The sequence below is a fragment of the Nicotiana attenuata genome, chromosome 7, assembly GCF_001879085.1.
Source record: "Nicotiana attenuata strain UT chromosome 7, NIATTr2, whole genome shotgun sequence".
Taxonomy (NCBI): domain Eukaryota; kingdom Viridiplantae; phylum Streptophyta; class Magnoliopsida; order Solanales; family Solanaceae; genus Nicotiana; species Nicotiana attenuata.
This window is the reverse complement of record NC_031995.1, coordinates 111,260,204-111,279,249: the sequence shown is the minus strand read 5'-3', so window position 1 is coordinate 111,279,249 and position 19,046 is coordinate 111,260,204.

The following is a 19,046-nucleotide window of genomic DNA, read 5'->3' as shown; positions in this document are numbered from 1 at the left end:
TGTGTAGTACAACTGGAGAATAAAGCGGGTGGCTTTTCACATACATATTACCCCGCTACAAATTGTAGTATTAGAGGATATTAAATACTTCCATTATTTATAGTCTCAATATATAACCAATCGTTTTCGCGAATACTTTAGAAACTCAATAAGTTTCTTTGAGACTTACTACAACACAACGTCTTATTGATAATCAATTTTCTCCAAAAAAGTATAATTGGCTCTTCTAGAGCTCTCAATTAATTTTGTACTACCACATATTCATCAACATCCATATGGTGAATATCTCTTTTAAAGAGAAAGTTATACCATTATGGTTATGGTCAAAATTATATGCAAGATCTGTTTCTTGCATTACTGTTATTCTTTAATAATCACATTACCAAAATATTTTGGCGTACAATAGGTACGTGACCAATGACCATTCATGCCATAATAATGACATTATTTTCTTATATCATCTCAAACCTCCTTTTAGAGGTGAGTGCGGTATATTCACTACCACTAGCACGTTCATATTCTTTGAAGAATGAATATGTATTCATAAATCAGATGTTGTCACATTCACATCATGAACGGACCATAATCATCTATATGTGCTTTACAAAATCTCATGTCAAATCGATGACAAATATTTTTCACAGAGTGAAAGATTATTTTGAGAATCCTTATTGTTCTCATTATCACAAATGATGACGATTATAATTTCGTCTATTGTCGCGTCCATATCCATTGATACATTCATAGTAATAATTTTGTCTTCTTTCAGACTTATCACATACTGCTATCACATTCTCTTAAGGGAATGAGAATGGAGCAAATTCAATGGGACGGGTTTTCAATTCTTTGCCCACAATCATACATGAATTTGATCATGGCGAGACATAGAAATCTTACCACTTCAGGTGGTTATAATTTCTTACAAACTCCATTAGAGTTATAATCAAACTTTGTTGTCTTTGCTTGTATTTAAAATCAAAGTATAGAATAAAAGAGAAAAATACGGTAAAATACTTACCTTAAATCCAGAATTTAATCATGAAAGAAGTTCATGGAATAATTGACAATCATTATGCTCAATCCCAAAGCTTCTACTGAATTGGTTAGAGTCTCGTGCTGATAACGTGTTATGAAACAATAAAAGAACAAGAACAATATTGCAAAGAGAAAGAGAGAGAGAATTCTTATTGATATTGGGATGAATTACAATGGAATAGAACCCTCTATTTATAGGGAGAGGGTGACTTAGCCACCAACTAAATATAGACATTCACCATAAATAAAATTCTATTTATAACATTTTATGTATTTTTATGTTTCCTTAATGTTAATTAATAAGTATCTTAATTGACCGTCCAAAAAGATTATTGGGAGTTTGAGTTGTATGCTGGTGAGAGGTAATTAGTATTTGATAAATTGATCGAAATGCATACAAGTTGATCTGAATATACATTCTTAAATTATGTTTGAAATTTCTAATAGATATATAGACGTTTAAAATATATGAGTTTTTCTGTTTTACTTTAGTGGACAAATATAAAGAGAAGGGAACATAAACCTTACAACTTGATACCTAACTTAACCCTTAATTTAAATTGTTGTACATTATTTGTCAAATTGTAATATCGTTTTCCATTTCAAATTTATAGACGTATATATTTAAAACTACAAATTTAAAAAATCTTTGTTTCTTTCTTAATCTCTAAATCGATTCATCCAAAGTGTATATCTATTTTAAGCCACACCCTTGAACGGAGAACTGTCCTAAGATTATGATACTGAAAGAAGTAGGTGTCTAGAAGTTTAGTGATCATAAATGCTGGTGGTTAAATCGCAGCGGAGATGAAAATATTATGTGATTTCTTTTTATTTGTCTAAGTCTTGGTAGATAGAGTTATCTGATACATGTTGCTGGTGGCAGAGGCGCATGTACCTTGTTGCATGCGGTGTTAGTTGTCACGGAACACTGCTTCGTCGAAAGTTTTTACTAGATATGTATATGAAAAATAAAATAATAAGAATAAGTATAAAAAATGACATCACTTATCATTATAGTAATTTGTTCATTAGTCCACTTTTTCAAATTGTGATATCCTGCATATGCCACTGGCTGATGGAAGGTAATAGGTATCCCGTAAATTAATCGAGATACGTGCAAGCTGGTCCGAACACCACAGTTACTGAAAAGAAATTAATGTTGACGGTCACCAAGATTTATTTTATTCCATTGTATAGAAGGACAAGTTGGATGTCAACAAATTAAAGGTGGATATATCCTTCTGTTTTCCAGCTAAGTATGAGTTTAAATTGCCAAACTATGGGCGGATTACGTATACTATTAATGAGTAATGAGACAAGCGTAAAAGATAAAATAAAGATAAAATTTCTCTATAACAGTTATCCTCTATAACAGTTCTTTACTATAACAATTTTGCTACTATTATTCATATTATGTTATATATATATTATTTATAACAATCAAAATATATCAGAATAAACAAAATTATTATAAAAATGTTTAACTGCGTTAATAATGACAATGCTTCATTATTAACTCTCAGATAAAATCAAAAGACATGACATTCTATGTAAACATGAACTTGCTATCACAGTATCACATGACAAAGCTGATTATAGGACAAAATGGAAATGTCTCTTTCATTATAAAACTCGTTTTCTTATAGTCATACATTTACATTTCACATCACTCACCGGCAGCGACGAAGCCAGAAATTTATTTAAGGGTGTTCAAACTTAAAAGAAGTGGAAAAAAAATCCAACAAAGAGTGTTCAATATATGTTATATACCTCTAAACCCTAATATTTAATCTATATACGCAGTGTAATTTTCCAACGAAGGATGGTATAACACGTAACTTCGCCCCTGCCCACCAGTATGAGAAATCAAAAAAGATAAAAGAAAAAAGAAGTAAAAAAATTATCAAGTATATATGCACCTTTTACTCTTATTCCACAAAAATAATTTTGTATGTGCACGCGATATCATAAAACTCATGGTACATGTTTCTTCGATAATACAATAACTACAATAAATTCAGTGTAATAATCTTATAAGTGGTCTGAAAAAGGTAGTGTCTATGCAGATCTTATCCTTATCTTGTAAAGGAAGAGAAGTTGTTTCCAATAGACCCTCGGCTATTCTTCGACGATAATCTACCAAAATTATATTTTAATGTATTAGGTTAGTGAAAGTTTTTTGATTGTGACTTTGTAATCGTATCGTTTATTGTGGTTCCTCCAATGTATATCTTTCCTAGGATTGGACTTTTAGAACTAAAGTTTTGAAATTATTTAAACTTAGGCAGCTGATATTTTTTGATTTGTTGCTGTCACATAAGCTTACCTACGAATAGAACCAAGAAAATGATTATATATATATATAGTGAGAAAGAGGAGAAGCATCTTCTTCGACCATTTATGGAATAAAAAGATAATTTAAGCAAAAACTATACTTATTTAGTATTCTTAGTTTGTAAGAAAAGATACTGGAGCATCCAGGATCTTTACACAAGTAGCCACTCAAATTCATTGTTTACTTTTTCTAACCATATACATAGTTTATACATTGATTATACATAATTATACATATACAATATATAAAATATACATATATTATACCTTCACTGACTATTTTTAGTTTAAGCGACTAAATAGTCGGCTGATTAATTCTTCAAGTAAAAATTGAAGAAAAGAGAACTAAGAAAACAATTAAATTTATCAGGCCCCTGAACAAATAAAAATGGGATAAGAAAGTCACTTTACTTTATTTTTTAACTAAGAAGTCATTCAATTTTGCTCGTTATAACTAAAAAGTCACTTTATGCTTTTAGGGGACATTACATTTGACATTTTTCTTTTCAATCTAACCATTAAAAAACTTAAAGCGAAAAAGGCCTAAAAATGCCACTCAACTTTCAGAAATGGTTTATCCATGCCATCCGTTAAAAAAATTGCTATTTCCATGCCACTGCCGTTAAAGAAATGGCTCATCCATGCCATTATTGACTAACGGCTCAATTTTTATTTGGCCCATCCATGCCACTGCCGTTAGTCAATAATGGCATGGATGGGCCATTTCTTTAACGGCAGTTGCATGAAATGAGCATTTTTTTAACGGATGGCATGGATAGACCATTCCTGAAAATTGAGTGGCATTTTTAGGCCTTTTCCGAACTTAAAAACACCAATTAAACCACTTACCGACCCGAACCTCTAGTACCTTTTTCTTTTTTCTTTTAAAAAAATATAGCAAAAGCCACACTTGATGTATATGATGTTTGCCTGATTTTAGGTAGATCTCAATTTCTACGTCTAGTTTTATTTTTGGTGAAATAAAGAGACTTGCAGCTACTACCACAATCCCACCATGATATGTTTAATTTCACCACTTCATTTTCATAGTACGTCTCCACTTATTGTTTGAGTGATTGATACAATTTTTTTTTTCCATTATTGATTATCCATTTCAAAAAGGTGGAGCTGGCAACGACAAGGGCGAATTTCGGGAAAGGATATCGGTTCACGTGAACCTAATAACTTTTATTAAGATTATGTATTTGTATTAAAAATTCACTAAATGTATAAGAATGTTTACTTTGGAAAACAATTCGTTGGTCCGAGTATATTATTGTATATTACCTTAAGATCGCAACCTATAAACTTAAAATCGTGGATTCGTCTCCGCAAGAGGACGGGTGCATTATTATAAAGAGAGGGATCTAGAATTCTCATTTGACGGGTTTAACTTTAGTCTCTTACCCTGGACCCACTAAATTTGAAATTATATGTTCAAAATTTATACTTTTTTTGAAATTTTAATGATTTTCTTATATATATATATATATATATATATATATATATATATATATATATATATATATATATATATATATATATATACACACACACACACACACACACGCTCAATGTCGAAAACAAGATCGTCCAGAGTAGGTTTTGAACCACAAATTACATTTGTAGAGGTGCACCCAATAATTGTTGCACCATAGGAGTCCTTGAGCATGGGTGCACACACACATATTTAAGTAATTTTGAAGAAATATAACATTGTTATACATGATTTAGAGAAAGGAGCATGGGTTCACGTGAACCCATACTCTAAAAGCTAGATACGCCCCTGGTCTCCGCTGGCAAACGGCGGCGTATCCACACTTGACCAAGAGTGTGTCACTTGAGCACCTTTGGTTAGAAAATTATACTGTGTTTATAGCTTAAATATTGTAATTAAGAGATATAAATTAAATTTTGAACACCTTTTAAAATGATTGAAAGAAGCAGTTTATCGATAAAGGGTGTTCTATTTTCTATTGCACGTTCAATAATGAAATTTATCAAGAATGACTTTATAAAACGAATGAATGATGAATTTTTAGGAAAATGCGTATAGTGATGATGTTAAAAAAAATTGATGCATTTATTCATCGAAAAGATATTTTACGTATATGTTAAAATTGGAATACCCTTTGCAAAATTCCTAACTCAGTCACTTCCGACAAGCATGGCTTTCACTAATTTTAGAAGGTAGCAGTGAATGGTTTTTCATTTCTTGGATTTTTGGCCTATTCGTTAAGTTGTGATCAACGACATCGCAAGTGGTGCCGCATTGTCGTAGGAGCACATATATAGATTCAGAATTTGAAGTTTATAATTTCTGTTGCGATCTCAAGTTAATATAGTAATTAGTTTTATAGTAAAATATTTATGATTATTTAATGAATTTATATATCTAAGCAAAAAAAAAAAAAGAAATATTGAGTTTTCATTAACCAATATGATGAATCATGATTTTAGATTTATGAACGCCGATTACTTGTTCCGATCCTGATTCTGTTTGGATTTTATTGCGATTTCGAGATCCGGTCATAGCTACGGTAAACTTTATCCGTGTAGTTGCTGGAGTTTTCGTTAGTTAAAAGACTATTTCATGTTCATCTTTCTTCTATTCTCGGTTATTTGCGATGTTGCTGTCATATATTTCATAGTTGAAAATGGAGATAGCTTATGTTCTTGATTGTTTTGGCTCAAGTTCGTTTGAATACTGTGTTGGTTTGTGTTTTCTCTCCTAGCTTTCCTAGTTCAAGACATTAATGCTTCTTCCTTTTGAAATCCTAAGTGGTCAATAATAAGATAGTTTTCTTAAGTCTATTTTAAGGATTAATTTCCATAGTTGATCAAATTGAAATCTAAAATCTGTCATGCAAATCTAGCTTTAAAAGTTGGTAAATTGTTAACTTGGTACTTAGAAAATACACTGGGATATTGAATTTTAACAAAAGTGGTTTTTTTTTGGAAGTGGATTTTGGGTAAAAGCTCCTCACGTCAATTTGCAACTTTAAAGAAGAAAATTAACTAATTAATTTGTATTGGGTTGAAGTAATTTGGGGCTTATCCGGTCAGAGTATTGTTAGTATATTAGAGTAAGCCTATGCATTATCTTGGTGCATGTTCTTTGTCTTAATTGAATTTGTTTAGTCTCATCAGTCCGAGTTCTCTCGTATCTAAGTGCCCCGAGTTTTGATTCCAATTAGCCGTCATGACCTTCGTCTAAGTCTAATACCATCTCAATGATCGATTGTTTGGTCTTGGTATTTAGCTAAACTAATCGGTTGGGTTATACTACTGCCTGAGTTTCTTTATGTGTTGGTAATTGACATGATTCACGTACTAAGGGAAGAAGATTGGAAAAGAATTGCTTAGAGCCGTCAATATGGGCTTGGCCCAACGCCCAGCCCAACCTGTGATTTAGCGGGGGAAGTGCACGGTTAGCCACTAATAACACATGTATTTACTTTTAAGCCACCGTTTAAAATGTCTTTAGTCTTTAGCCATTGCTTTAATAAACTTTAACTGCTCGGACGAAAACACCCTTCTGCTCATGTCCTTAACTTTTGTACTTAACTTCAGGACTTCAGGACTATATGTCCTTAACTTTTGAACTTGTAACTCTAAGTTCAGGACTTCAGGGCTACATGTCCTTAACTTTTGAACTTGGAACTCAAACTTCATGACCAAGCGTTCTTAACTTTTGAACTTGTAAGTCAAAGTTAGGGACCTATTGTCCTTAACTTCTGAACTTGTAAGTCAAAGTTAAGGACCTATTGTCCTTAACTTTTGAACTTGTAACTGTAAGTTAAGGACCTATTGTCCTTAACTTTTGAACTTGTAACTGTAATTTAAGGACTGTCTGTCCTTAACTTTTGAACTAGTGTCCTTAACTATTGAACTTAACTTTTGAATTTGAACTAGTGTCATTATTTGCCTAATTGCTTTTGATATCATTGATACTAATGAATGTTGCATGAAGATCTCGTCTAGAGTTTCTTCTTCTCTCTATCTCCCTCTTTATTTTTTACTGCTTATTTTACTTGGTGCCATGGACTTTGAATTACATAGGCACTGGAGTTGGAAAATCGGAAAATGTGGAAGATAACGATGATGAAGAGCTACAAGCAGCATTTGAGAAATGGAAGTCTAAGACATATGCTTTGACTGTCCCTCTAAGATTTGTTTCTATTAGTAACTCATTTCCTCCAGTGTGGCTCAAGGTCTGCTAACTCTGCTCCATATCTCACTTTCTTAAATACGATCAATTCAGACCTTGTATGGTGTAAAAGTTGTCTTAATAAGTTGCAAGTAGATATTTGTATACGTAGGATCAGAGAGAAAAGAGATAGAAGAAAGGGTAACACAGTCTTTTCATATTAATTTTAATAGACTAGTGTCTACTATTGCTAAGCATTAAAAATGCTGGATAAAAAGTAAATGCCAGCTTAAACAGTGGCTACCCCACGCCATTTCTACTGATTTAGCAGGGCTGGGCTAAAAATTTTGGAGCCCATTTAAAAATGAGGCTTTTAAGCCGACACAAGTAAGCCCATGGCCCGTGAGGCTTGACTGAGGCTGGGCAGGGCTGGGCCGGCCCGCGGGCCTAAAATATATAAAATATAAAAAGTATATGACACAAAAAATAACAAGAAGAGTATCCCAAGCTTAAAGTTTATTAAGCTCATCATATTAAAAGATCAAAGTCTTAAAACGTTAAAATTTAATTATTCTCAATATTTAACTAATTAATATTACATACGAATTGTAGATGTAGAAGAAAGTGAAGATGTTAAGACAACCTTCTCATAAGCGGATTCAAATGTGTTTGATGAAGATGATGTGTTAGATATCCCATAAGCGTCATGGGTATTCTCTTGAATAGTTTATTTTGAGTTTTGGCTTTTAGTGAATGAAATATAGTCTTGTCTTTTACTTTTTTAGTGTTTATTGTGATATATTAGAACCGTATAAAAAGTTATTAAGTTTTGTGAAATTTTTCCAATAAGATTTTTTAACTTTTAAATATTTATCTTTTTTTAGTTTAGAAATTAAAGAAAAAATATAAAATTATATTTTAAAAAATGATGGGCTGCCTGTGGGGGCCCGTAACCCACATAGGATTGGGGTGGGCTAATCATTATAAGGCCCATCAAAATGGTGGGCTAGCCCAGCCCAGCCCGTCAATTGCTAAAGCCCACGTGGGCTGGGCGGCCCCACCCATATTGACAGCTTACTTTTAGGTTTAGAAATTTTTTTGTTTGTCATTAAATTTTAACCAATTAATTATTTACAAATATTTTAGTTAAAAATTTCAACCACTTTCAATTCCAAATTATCATTTTTGCTTCAAAATTCATAATTAATGTCTCTCTCATCATTTTCTGTCTCACTTATAATATACAAATTTGCTAATTAAATATAATTACCCTTGCACACTAAAACATACAATATTATGTTTTGAAAGTTATATCTATTTATTGAATTTAGACGGTTGTAGATAAATTACTCATAAAAAAATGGCGTATATAGTGCCGTTTGTGTTTTAATTAGGAAATCAAATTTTCTAATATGCTCAATCCTTATTTTTAGTTCAAGTTTTTCTTTTGAACCTATATTTGATATTAATTTGTAAATATACTACAATTAAACATTGGACATTTTTTGAAGAATGAATGTGTATGTTGTTCAACTCATGTGAACTAAATACTGTATATTTTAACGTTGACGCATAAAGTAATAGATTTTTCTAAATATTTAATCATTATTATATGGTGGAAAAAAAATCTTATGAGTTCAAGTCTATATTCAAAATTTATTTTTTGTTCTTTACGAATTTTTATTGACAGATGTAAAATTCACGTGCAACGCACGTATACTAAAACTAGTTAAGTAAATAAAAGTGAACGCTATAACAGTTTAAGCTTTTAGATGAGATGGTTATACATTTTAACATGGTATCATAATAGTGAGACATCTTGAGTTCAAGTCTCACTAACATTCATTATCGAAAAAGAATTTTCATGTTCTTGGTCTAAGAAAAAGAATCAAACGGCACCTGAGGGGCATGTTGAAACACAATTAAATAAATAAGCATGCCCTCTCTAACAGTTTAAAGTATTCGATGAAATATTTAGTCACACACTTCAATATTTACAAACAGATGGATCAATAGAATTGCGTCAACTGAAAATAAATGAGCAAAGACATAGCTAGTAGTGTGTTAAAAACAAGAAGAATATGCGCAAAAAAAAAGAAAAGTTCTTAAAATACAAATTTACCGAGAGATGAGCATAGGCAAGAAAATGGTCTCCCCAAACAGTAGGATGATGATTGTCACACCGCCGTTTAACTTCTCCAGAACTCCTATCCATGTTTCTTCTTCTTTTAACGGAGTTCTTGGCTACAAAACTAGAAATTAAGAGAAGTGAATTTTAAGAAATTCTATTCAAGTTAGAAGTTTACATAGACACGAGTCTATTTATAAAGCTTTAAAAATTGTACTCCTACTAGTGATGACGATTTAAGGGCCAGTTGAGTGATCGTCTAATGTAAAATATTAGTGGTCCTTATGTTTCACGTTATGTGTTTTTACCTTCATTTTTTTATATGTTAAAAAAGAAAGGTACTTTTTATATTTGGTAAATTTTTAATTCTAAAATTCTTAAAATTTTCTTATATGAATAAAATGAATATTAAAGACCACAAATTTCAAAAAATAATTATAGCACATTACACACATTTATAATTTAAACTTACAGATCCAAATGTCTGTCTCACTTTCTTAAACTCCATATTCATTTTTCGTCGTATTTTGCTAAAAGTAGTTGAAACTAAAAGAAGTGAACTACTCAAAGAAATTCTGTTCAAGTTACGAGTACTGTGTAGTACACAGAGACATGGGTCTATTTATAAAGCTTTTAAATAGTTGTGGTGACAATTTAGCGTCCAGCCGCTTGATCCCTCTATTGTAAAAATATGTAATCCCTTCTTAAAAAGATTGCCACTTATTTTTTTATTAGATCGTTTAAAAAAGATTGCACATTCTTATTTTTTGAATGGAAGCTTTTTATAGTCACACAAATATTACGGTATTTTTAAGGCACCAAATTTTAAAAATCTTCCTCTTTTTATTAAACTTTATATCAAGTCAAATTAAGCAAAACAAATTGAAATGGAGGGNAATAGTGGGCTAGCCCGAGCCCAGCCCATTAATTATTAAAGCCCACGTGGGCTGGGCTGGGCTAGCCCGGCCCCGCCCATATTGACAGCTCTAGAATTGCTTGTTGGGCCAGGGGCTTGGGCTAAATAAGATTTAAAGTGTGCGCACTTAATATTTATTTTATCGCTTTTACTTTATTTATTTATTTATTAGTTGAATCATTAGAAGCATGCTTAGGCCGATCACTTGGGTAGGCAAACTTTAGGTCTTTTCTTTTATTCAAGGTGAGAGGTCGTCCCTTTAGTTTATTATTTATCAGAAAAATGCCCCGTAGAGTTTGTATATATATTTTATACTCTTTAACAGTGGTATGCCGCGAAGTGAATGTAAATGGAAGCCGTGGCATCATCAGTGGAGGCATAGTATAGGCTAATAAAACTTCTTTTATTTTATTTTATTTTCTTTTATTAGGAAGGGACGACCTCGAACCTCTTTTGCTATTTTTTTTCCTTTTGTGTGTTTCTTACCTCAGTCCGAAAATTCTTTAAAGCCAACTTGATCATGTATGCAACCGTACTAGTTACGGGACTCGGGGAATGCCTAACATTTTCTCCCCGAGTCAAATGAACCCTCTTATCTAGAATCTCTGGTGCAAACTGGTTTAAGAGTTAAACATGTTTTAGAGGAAAACCATTTCTAAAAATGGTGACCTGGCACGTCAAAATCAAATGTCAGGAGGCGACTCTGAAAAAATCCTTTTTAACACAATCTTTGTCACTTTCAAAATTGAAAACCCTTTTGAGCTTTACAAATCTTTTTATCTATTATTAAAAGAGGGTTAGTAAGGTGAAAAAAGGGGTGTGACATTTAGTTTTATTAGACGTGAGGCCACATTCCATCTAGTCGAAAATGGGTGTCAAGTGGGCGAGTTGGGCCGATTTAGGGTGGGTCAAAATGAGTTGAGTTAATAGTTGGAAATTTTACCTCGTATAGCAAATGTTGATACCTTATTTATTATAAATAAATACCCTTTTAAAAAATTATCTCCTATAGCTACCTTTTAATTAATATAGCAAAATATCTATTTATGGCCACTTCTAACCTTTAAGCCATTAAATACGCTGTGTATTATTTTTCTCTCTCCCTCTCTCTTCCCTTTCTTCTCCTTTCTCTTTCCTCTTTCTTCTCTTTTTCCCCCGGTTTTTTCTTCCCTTGCTTTTAGAAACCCTAGCCGGGGCTGTGTTCTGCCAACGACAGATTTGGCCGGCAACCACTTCCCCCCTTCCTTGTTGTGTCACTCCTAACCCCCTTCTCCGGCCTGCAATACCTTCTTCTTTTTCTGAAGTGATGATTACATTAGAAAACCATTTGGTTTCCTTACGTGACGATCTAAAGTAGTTGAAGTTGAAAAACTCTAAGATCCAACATCTTTCACGCCATTTTGAATGGAAAGTAGAAAAGTTATTTTTTTGCTTAACTACTCGTTATGCAAAATTCACGGTCCAACTAATTCAAATTCATTCTACGAGATTATAAGAAGAAGATTTCGACAAGGTGAAGGAATGCGAAAATAAAACGACAAAAGAAAAAAAAGAAGTAGCTGCTTTGCCTTGAAGAGTATGTTACCTTTTTTTTATTTTATTTTAATTTTCAATGTATCTCGCTGTATTTCATTGTATTCACTGTCTTTTTTTTTATTGTATTTCAATGTATCTCGTTGTATTCCATGTATTTCATTGTATTCACTGTCTCGCTATATTCCATTAATGTATTCATACTTTTTTTTAATTAATATAATTTATGTATTCAGATGTATATATGTATTCAAATGTATTTGCAGTATGTATTCATATGTTTTTGCACTATAGATGACCTGCTATACTTCATGTATTTTATGTATTTAACCGTATTCAGTGTAATTATATAATTCCAATATATAAATCTATTTGTAAAGATATCACTAGAAAATATTTTATTAAAGATACCACTAAAAAAGAAAGGATGGATTGAATCTCCGAAGATTGCTCTGATTTTGGGGTATTTTTCGGTTGAGAATCTTTTCTATAACTGGAAATACAAATTTTGTGTGTTATAATTGAGTTTGTTGAGTTATATTAGGAGTCTATCGCGTTAATTGATTCACTTACCGTTTTTAAACAGCTGAAGCCCTTTTTTCCCCGCAAATTTCGTTACAGCTTGCGAATACGGTCGGATACATTCTTTGCTTAGCTGGACTCCCCTGTTTTCCGCCGAGTTTTGCTACTGTATTCATGAATACAGTAGCAAATATACATCGAATACAGTCTATAACAACTGAAAATATAGCTATAGGAAGTGATTTAGTAAATGGTAGCTATAACAAGCTAATAATCACTAAAACATAGTGGTTTCTGAAAATTTCTCTTAATAGTTAGGCGGGTCAAATAATTGGGTTAAAATTTGGGTCATAGCCCAACCCGTCCAACTCTTATCAAGTTTTACTTTAATATCAAAGGCGAATGCAGTGTGGTAGTTATAAGTTCAATTGAACCCATAACTTTCGACGCGAGTACAAATTTATGTGTAGAAATTCATTAAAATTGCAAAACTAATAGATTTGAACCCATAACTTTAAAATATAATGGGTTCAATGTTAAAAATCTTAAAAGTTAAACCCATAGAGTTTAAAATCTGGATCCGCCTCTGTTTAATATATGTTATTTCTTATGAATTGTATAATTACTAAATAAACTTTTTTTCTTTTGTTATGGTCATATTTAACAAATCAAACAAAAAAATTATTTCTAAGATATTTGATAAAGTTACTCGTGGATCAATTTGAACTAAAAGTCCAACTTTAAATGAGTTGAGATGAGTTAGATCAAGATTGGCTGAGATCAATAAATGGGCAGATCAATGACCAGCCCAACCTTGAACGAGTCGAGTCATTTGGGCTGGGGCCAAGATTGACAACCGTATTTCTACGTATATTTTAATTTTGAGTATGGTGGTGCAAATTAAAGATCTCATGTTCTTGGAAAGGGTAACTTCTAATTATATGATCTCACAGGAGAAACTAACTATAACAATGTATTGGGAAAAAGTTGAATTTATATTGAAGATGACGTGGCGTGACACGTGGACTGGACAAATAGTCAAAGTATAACAATTAAGAAAAAGGTACGGGAGATGACAGGTACGAGAAGAGGAAGTGAAACAGGCACGAGAAGCAGTTTAGATACGAGTCTCGTATCAATTCGAGTCATTTAAAGCCAGTGGATCAAAAGGCATTGAAAACATGGATCTGAAGACAAAAAGGAGTCCAAATTCAGTATTAAATACCTGATACGTTAGAAAATTGGTATTTAATAGGAATGATTGTGTAACGGCTCATTTAATATTATTTATTGTCCATAATTGTCTCATTAAAGCTTAGGTTTCATTCCTTTATCTAGAATCAACTATAAAAGGAGGAAGTTGTATTGGGAAAAGATCATTGTTGACATCATACTTAAATAAAAACTTGTTCGCTGCTTTATTCTCAGAAAGCCTATTATTCTTTTTTGGTCTCTTGATTATCAGTAACCCGATTTTTCATCTCAAATTCTAGTTTTAACCGAAATTATATTTTTTGGTTAAACAAACAATATATTTAGTGTTATTCCACAGATATGATCTAAGCAACATGATTCCACAAATATGGTCTAAGCAGCAGTGACAAATCCAGAAATGAAGGGTGTTCAAAATTTGATATACACATATAAAAAAAATAACTTTTGACTTATATACACATTATAATTTTTCAATAAAGGGTATTTGGGTGACCACCATCCAATGTATGTGACTACTCCACTGCTGAGGAGGGTGAAGTATATGCATACTTTACCTCTACATTGTGTGAGGTAGAGATGTATTGTTTCTGATAGCCTCTCAGGTCAAGAAAAGCATTTTAAAAACATATTTAAAAAAACAGGGCTAAAAAGCTATATTGAAAATGTCGTAGAAAAGAAAGTATTAATAACACAAATAGTAAAGATAACCGAAGTAAAAGAAACATTAGTAATACAATTGAAAAATAAGATAACAATAGAATAGTAATAATAATGATAAGCAGAAGTGTGACAAGATAAAATGCTCTAAACTAGAACCATGCTCTCTCACAGTAAAGAGAGAAATTGCTTGACTCGGCCTATTAATCCTACATCATAGTCCTCGACCTCCATGTTTTTCTAGTCAGGATCATGTGTTCGGTAAAGCCAAAAAAAAAATATTAGTAGCATGTTTTCTAATTACAACTATGATATTGTCGACAATAGTACAAACAAGAAAACTATACATTATTTTTGGTCAACAAACAAATAAATCATTTAGATATATATTCACGATAAGTTACAATGAAATGAATGGAAACTAATAACCATAAAATGTTATTTCCAATCAAAAGTTCAGTGTCTATAGCACAAGCTTTTTTTTCAAAGAGAATTCATGAAATTTTGTCATTCATCGATAATAGACACGTTTCTTCTTTCTTTTTTTCACGTCAGATCAAATTTATGATTTGATAGATAATGTTGCACGATGTGATTTGTTGTTTATTGATATAAAAACTACCAGTAATCAGAGGCGGCTTACGCTCGAACCCTTAAGATATCAAAAGTTCGATGGCTTAATTGGTGGAACAATTCGTTTATGTGCCCTCGCCACCTTCAATCCTAAATCCGCCTCTGTCGCTAATAATAATGCTTCATTATCAACTCTCTGAAAAAATCAAAATACATGACATTCAACGTAAACGTGAAACTTGCTATCATATGACGAAACTGATTATAGGACAAATGTTACTTCACCTGTTCCAATTATATTTTACCAAGACTGGAAAAATGACTTTCATTAAACTCGTTTTCTTATAGTCATACAATTACATTTCACATTACCCACCACTCCAGTATGTTACAGTAGCTTATGAGAAATTTAAAAAGAAAAAAGAAGTAAAACTTTTATCAATTATATATGCACCTTGTACTCTTATTTCACAAAAATAGTTTTGTATGTGCATGCAATATCATAAAACTCATGGTACACGTTTCTTCGATAATACATTAATAGTATAACAAATTCAACGTAATCTCACAAGTGGGGTATGGGGCGAGTGGTGTGTACGTAGATCTTATTCCTATATATATTGTAAAGAAAGAGAAGTTGTTTCCGATTAAGGGCGAAGCTAGAAAGCGAGTTACGGACTCGGCCGAACCCAGTAGCTTTGGGGTTCAAATTTTGTATTGGTTTGATGAAATTTATTAAACATATACAAATTATTAATTTAGAACATAGTAACTTAAAAATGATTAAAATTCCAAACTCATAAGCTTCAAATACTGGCTCCGATGATAGTCTGCCAAAATTGTATTTTAATGTATTAGGTTAGTGAAAGATTTTTGATTGTGACTTTGTAATCGTATGGTTTATCGTGGATCCTCCAATGTATCTTTCCTAGGATTGGACTTTTAGAACTAGAGTTTTGAAATTATTTAAACTAAGGCAGCTGAGAATTCCATATGTTCCAAGTAAGAAAAAGAAGAAAAGCATCCTCTTCGACCATTTATGGAATAAAAAGATAATTTAAGCAAAAAATATACTTATTTAGTATTCTTAGTTTATAAGAAAAGATACTGGAGCATTCAGGATCCTTACACAAATAGTCAGTCATATTCATTATTTACTTTTTCTAATCATATACATAGTTTATGCATTAATTATACACAACTATACATATATAATATATAAAATATGCATATATTATACCTTCACTGACTAATTTTAGTTTAAGAAATTAAATAAACGGCTATTTAAATTAATTCTTTTAATAAAAATTGAAGAAAAGAGAACTAAGAAAGCATTTAGATTTATCAGGTCCTGAACTATAATAAAAATGGGATAAAGAAAGTCACTTTACTTTACCTTTTAACTGAAAAGTCATTTAATTTTTCTCATTGTAACTAAAAAGTCACTCTGTACTTTATGGGACATTATATTTGACATTTTTCTTTTCAATCTAACTATTAAAAAACTTAAAAACACCAATTAAACCACTTACCGACACGAACCTCTAGACCTTTTTCTTTTTTCTTTTAAAAAAAATATAACAAAAGCCACACTTGATGTATATGATGTTTGCCTGATTTTAGGAAGATCTCAATTTCTACGTCTAGTTTTATATTTGGTGAAATGCGAAGTCTTGGCCGCATTTGCGAACCTGGCATCAAATGCGATAATTGCGCCTGGGTAAATTAAAACTTAGACAGAATTTTCCTCATTTTTCAAACTCTTTCAAACCCTAAGCTCTCTTGGGCGATTTCTCAAAGGAAGGTTCTTCCCCAAATCATAGGTAAACAACTTTTAACTCATTTCTTTCAATCTACATCATCATTTTACAAGATTTCATCACAAAATCTAGGGATTTTCATGGGAATTTGGGTGTTTTAGGGAGACAATTGGGAATTTCAAAATTTGGGAATTAGACCTCAATTGAGGCCGGATTCCAAAACCAATTGCATATCCGGGCTCGGGGGTGAATGGGTAATCGGGTTTTGGTCCGAACCTCGAGTTTTGACCAAGCGGGCCCGGGGTCGATTTTTGGTTTTTTGGGTAAAATGTTGGGAAAACTATAATTAAGCATTGGACGTGAGTTCTTTAGCATTTATTGATGTTATTAAACTAATTATGACTAGATACAAGTGAATGGAGGTGAATTCTAGAGGGAAAGTGATAGTTGAGGCTAATTTGTGCTCGTGGAATCGAGGTAAGTGTTTGGTCTAACATTAGCTTGAGGAATGAGGGAATAGGTGTTGTGCCTTATTTGCTATGTGCTAGTGTAGTGTACGACGTATAGGTGTGGTGACGAGTATCTATACATTGGTATCAAGCATGCCCGTGAGTCTTATATTGTGATCGCTGTGATTCTTGATAAGTACTACAAAGGCCTAAATTGTTGGTTACACGTGTTGAGTAAGACTTATGATCATTTTTCGTAATATTTGTCTATTGTTGAGCATTGGCTCTAGTTGAGGTTCAATTATGAAGTTAATTGTTGGAAAAAGATTAGTTATAGTTGATTCCCTTGTCGGGACGTATTTAATTCTTATTGTTGATTCCCTTGCCGGGACATATTTAATTCTTATTGTTGATTCCCTTGCCGGGATGTATTTATTCTTAATGTTAATTCCCTTGTCGGGATATTGATTGTTGCTATTGTTTGGGCGAGGAAAGAGTGATAAAGCACGAAGGGTGATGTCGTGCACATTCATACTTATGCATATGGTGAGGAAAGAGTGATAAAGCACGAAGGGTGATGCCGTGCACATTTATATTGATATTGATGCATATGGTGAGGAAGAGAGATAAAGCACGAAGGGTGATGCCGTGCACATTTCTAATATTTATTTGGTGAGGAAGAGCGATAAAGCACGTAGGGTATGCCGTGCACATTTTCTTTATTGAATGCATAGTGCGGATTGAGAGTAAAAGCACGAAGGGTGATGCCGTGCATTCATTGCCTACTTGTTGTGATTTCTTGTTGCTATTGGTTCAAGCGCCTTAATTGTTTCATTCCGTTATCTCCGTGTTTCCTTATGTTGTTATCCCCTATAGCATGTTGCCCCTTCCCGTTAATCTCTGTTTAGCTTCTATTACTGTTATTCTATTAGATATTTTTCAACTGCAGGTTATGTTGTTGTTGTGTCCTAGCCTCTTCACTACTTCGCCGAGGTTAGGCTCGACACTTATTCAGTACATGGGGTCGGTTGTACTGATGCTACACTCTGCACTCTTTTGTGCAGATCCCAGTACTGGAGCATACGGACCTTAGCTAGGGGTTGCCACCTTCAGTCCATCGGAGCCCCGAGGTAGTCCTTCAGGTGTCGCAGGCCTTGGTGTCCCCTTCCTATCTTGTTTTTTTCTGTTCTTTTCTATTTCAGAGACAAACATGTATTTTCTTTGTTCAGACCCTATTTGTAGTTTTCTTAGATAGTCTGTGAGATTGTGACACCACTTTTGGGTGGTTTATTGTTATGGATTCGTATTGGTATTAGCTTAAATGTTAAATTCTGTTCTTCTGCACTTCTAATTCCGCTGTATACTTGTTTTAATCTGGTAAATTGTTAAATATAGAGGTAAAAAGGGTGAATAATCAATAATGTTGGCTTGCCTAGCGGGTTCAATGTTAGGCGCCATCACGGTCCCGACGGTGGATAATTCGGGTCGTGACAAGTTGGTATCAGAGCTCTAGGTTGCTTAGGTCTCACAATTCACGGACAAGCTTGGTAGAGTCTGAGGGATCGGTACGGAGACGTCTGTGCTTATCCCCTAGAGGCTACAGAGTTAGAAATAGTTTCACTTCTATTCATCTCTGTCGTGCGGTTTGGTTTCTCAATGCTAATTGAACTTTTACTCATTTCTTTCGCAGATGGCGAGAACACATACCGCTTCAGCAGCCGATCAGCAGTCCGATCCCTCAGCAGTAGCTCCTACGAGGGGTAGAGGATGA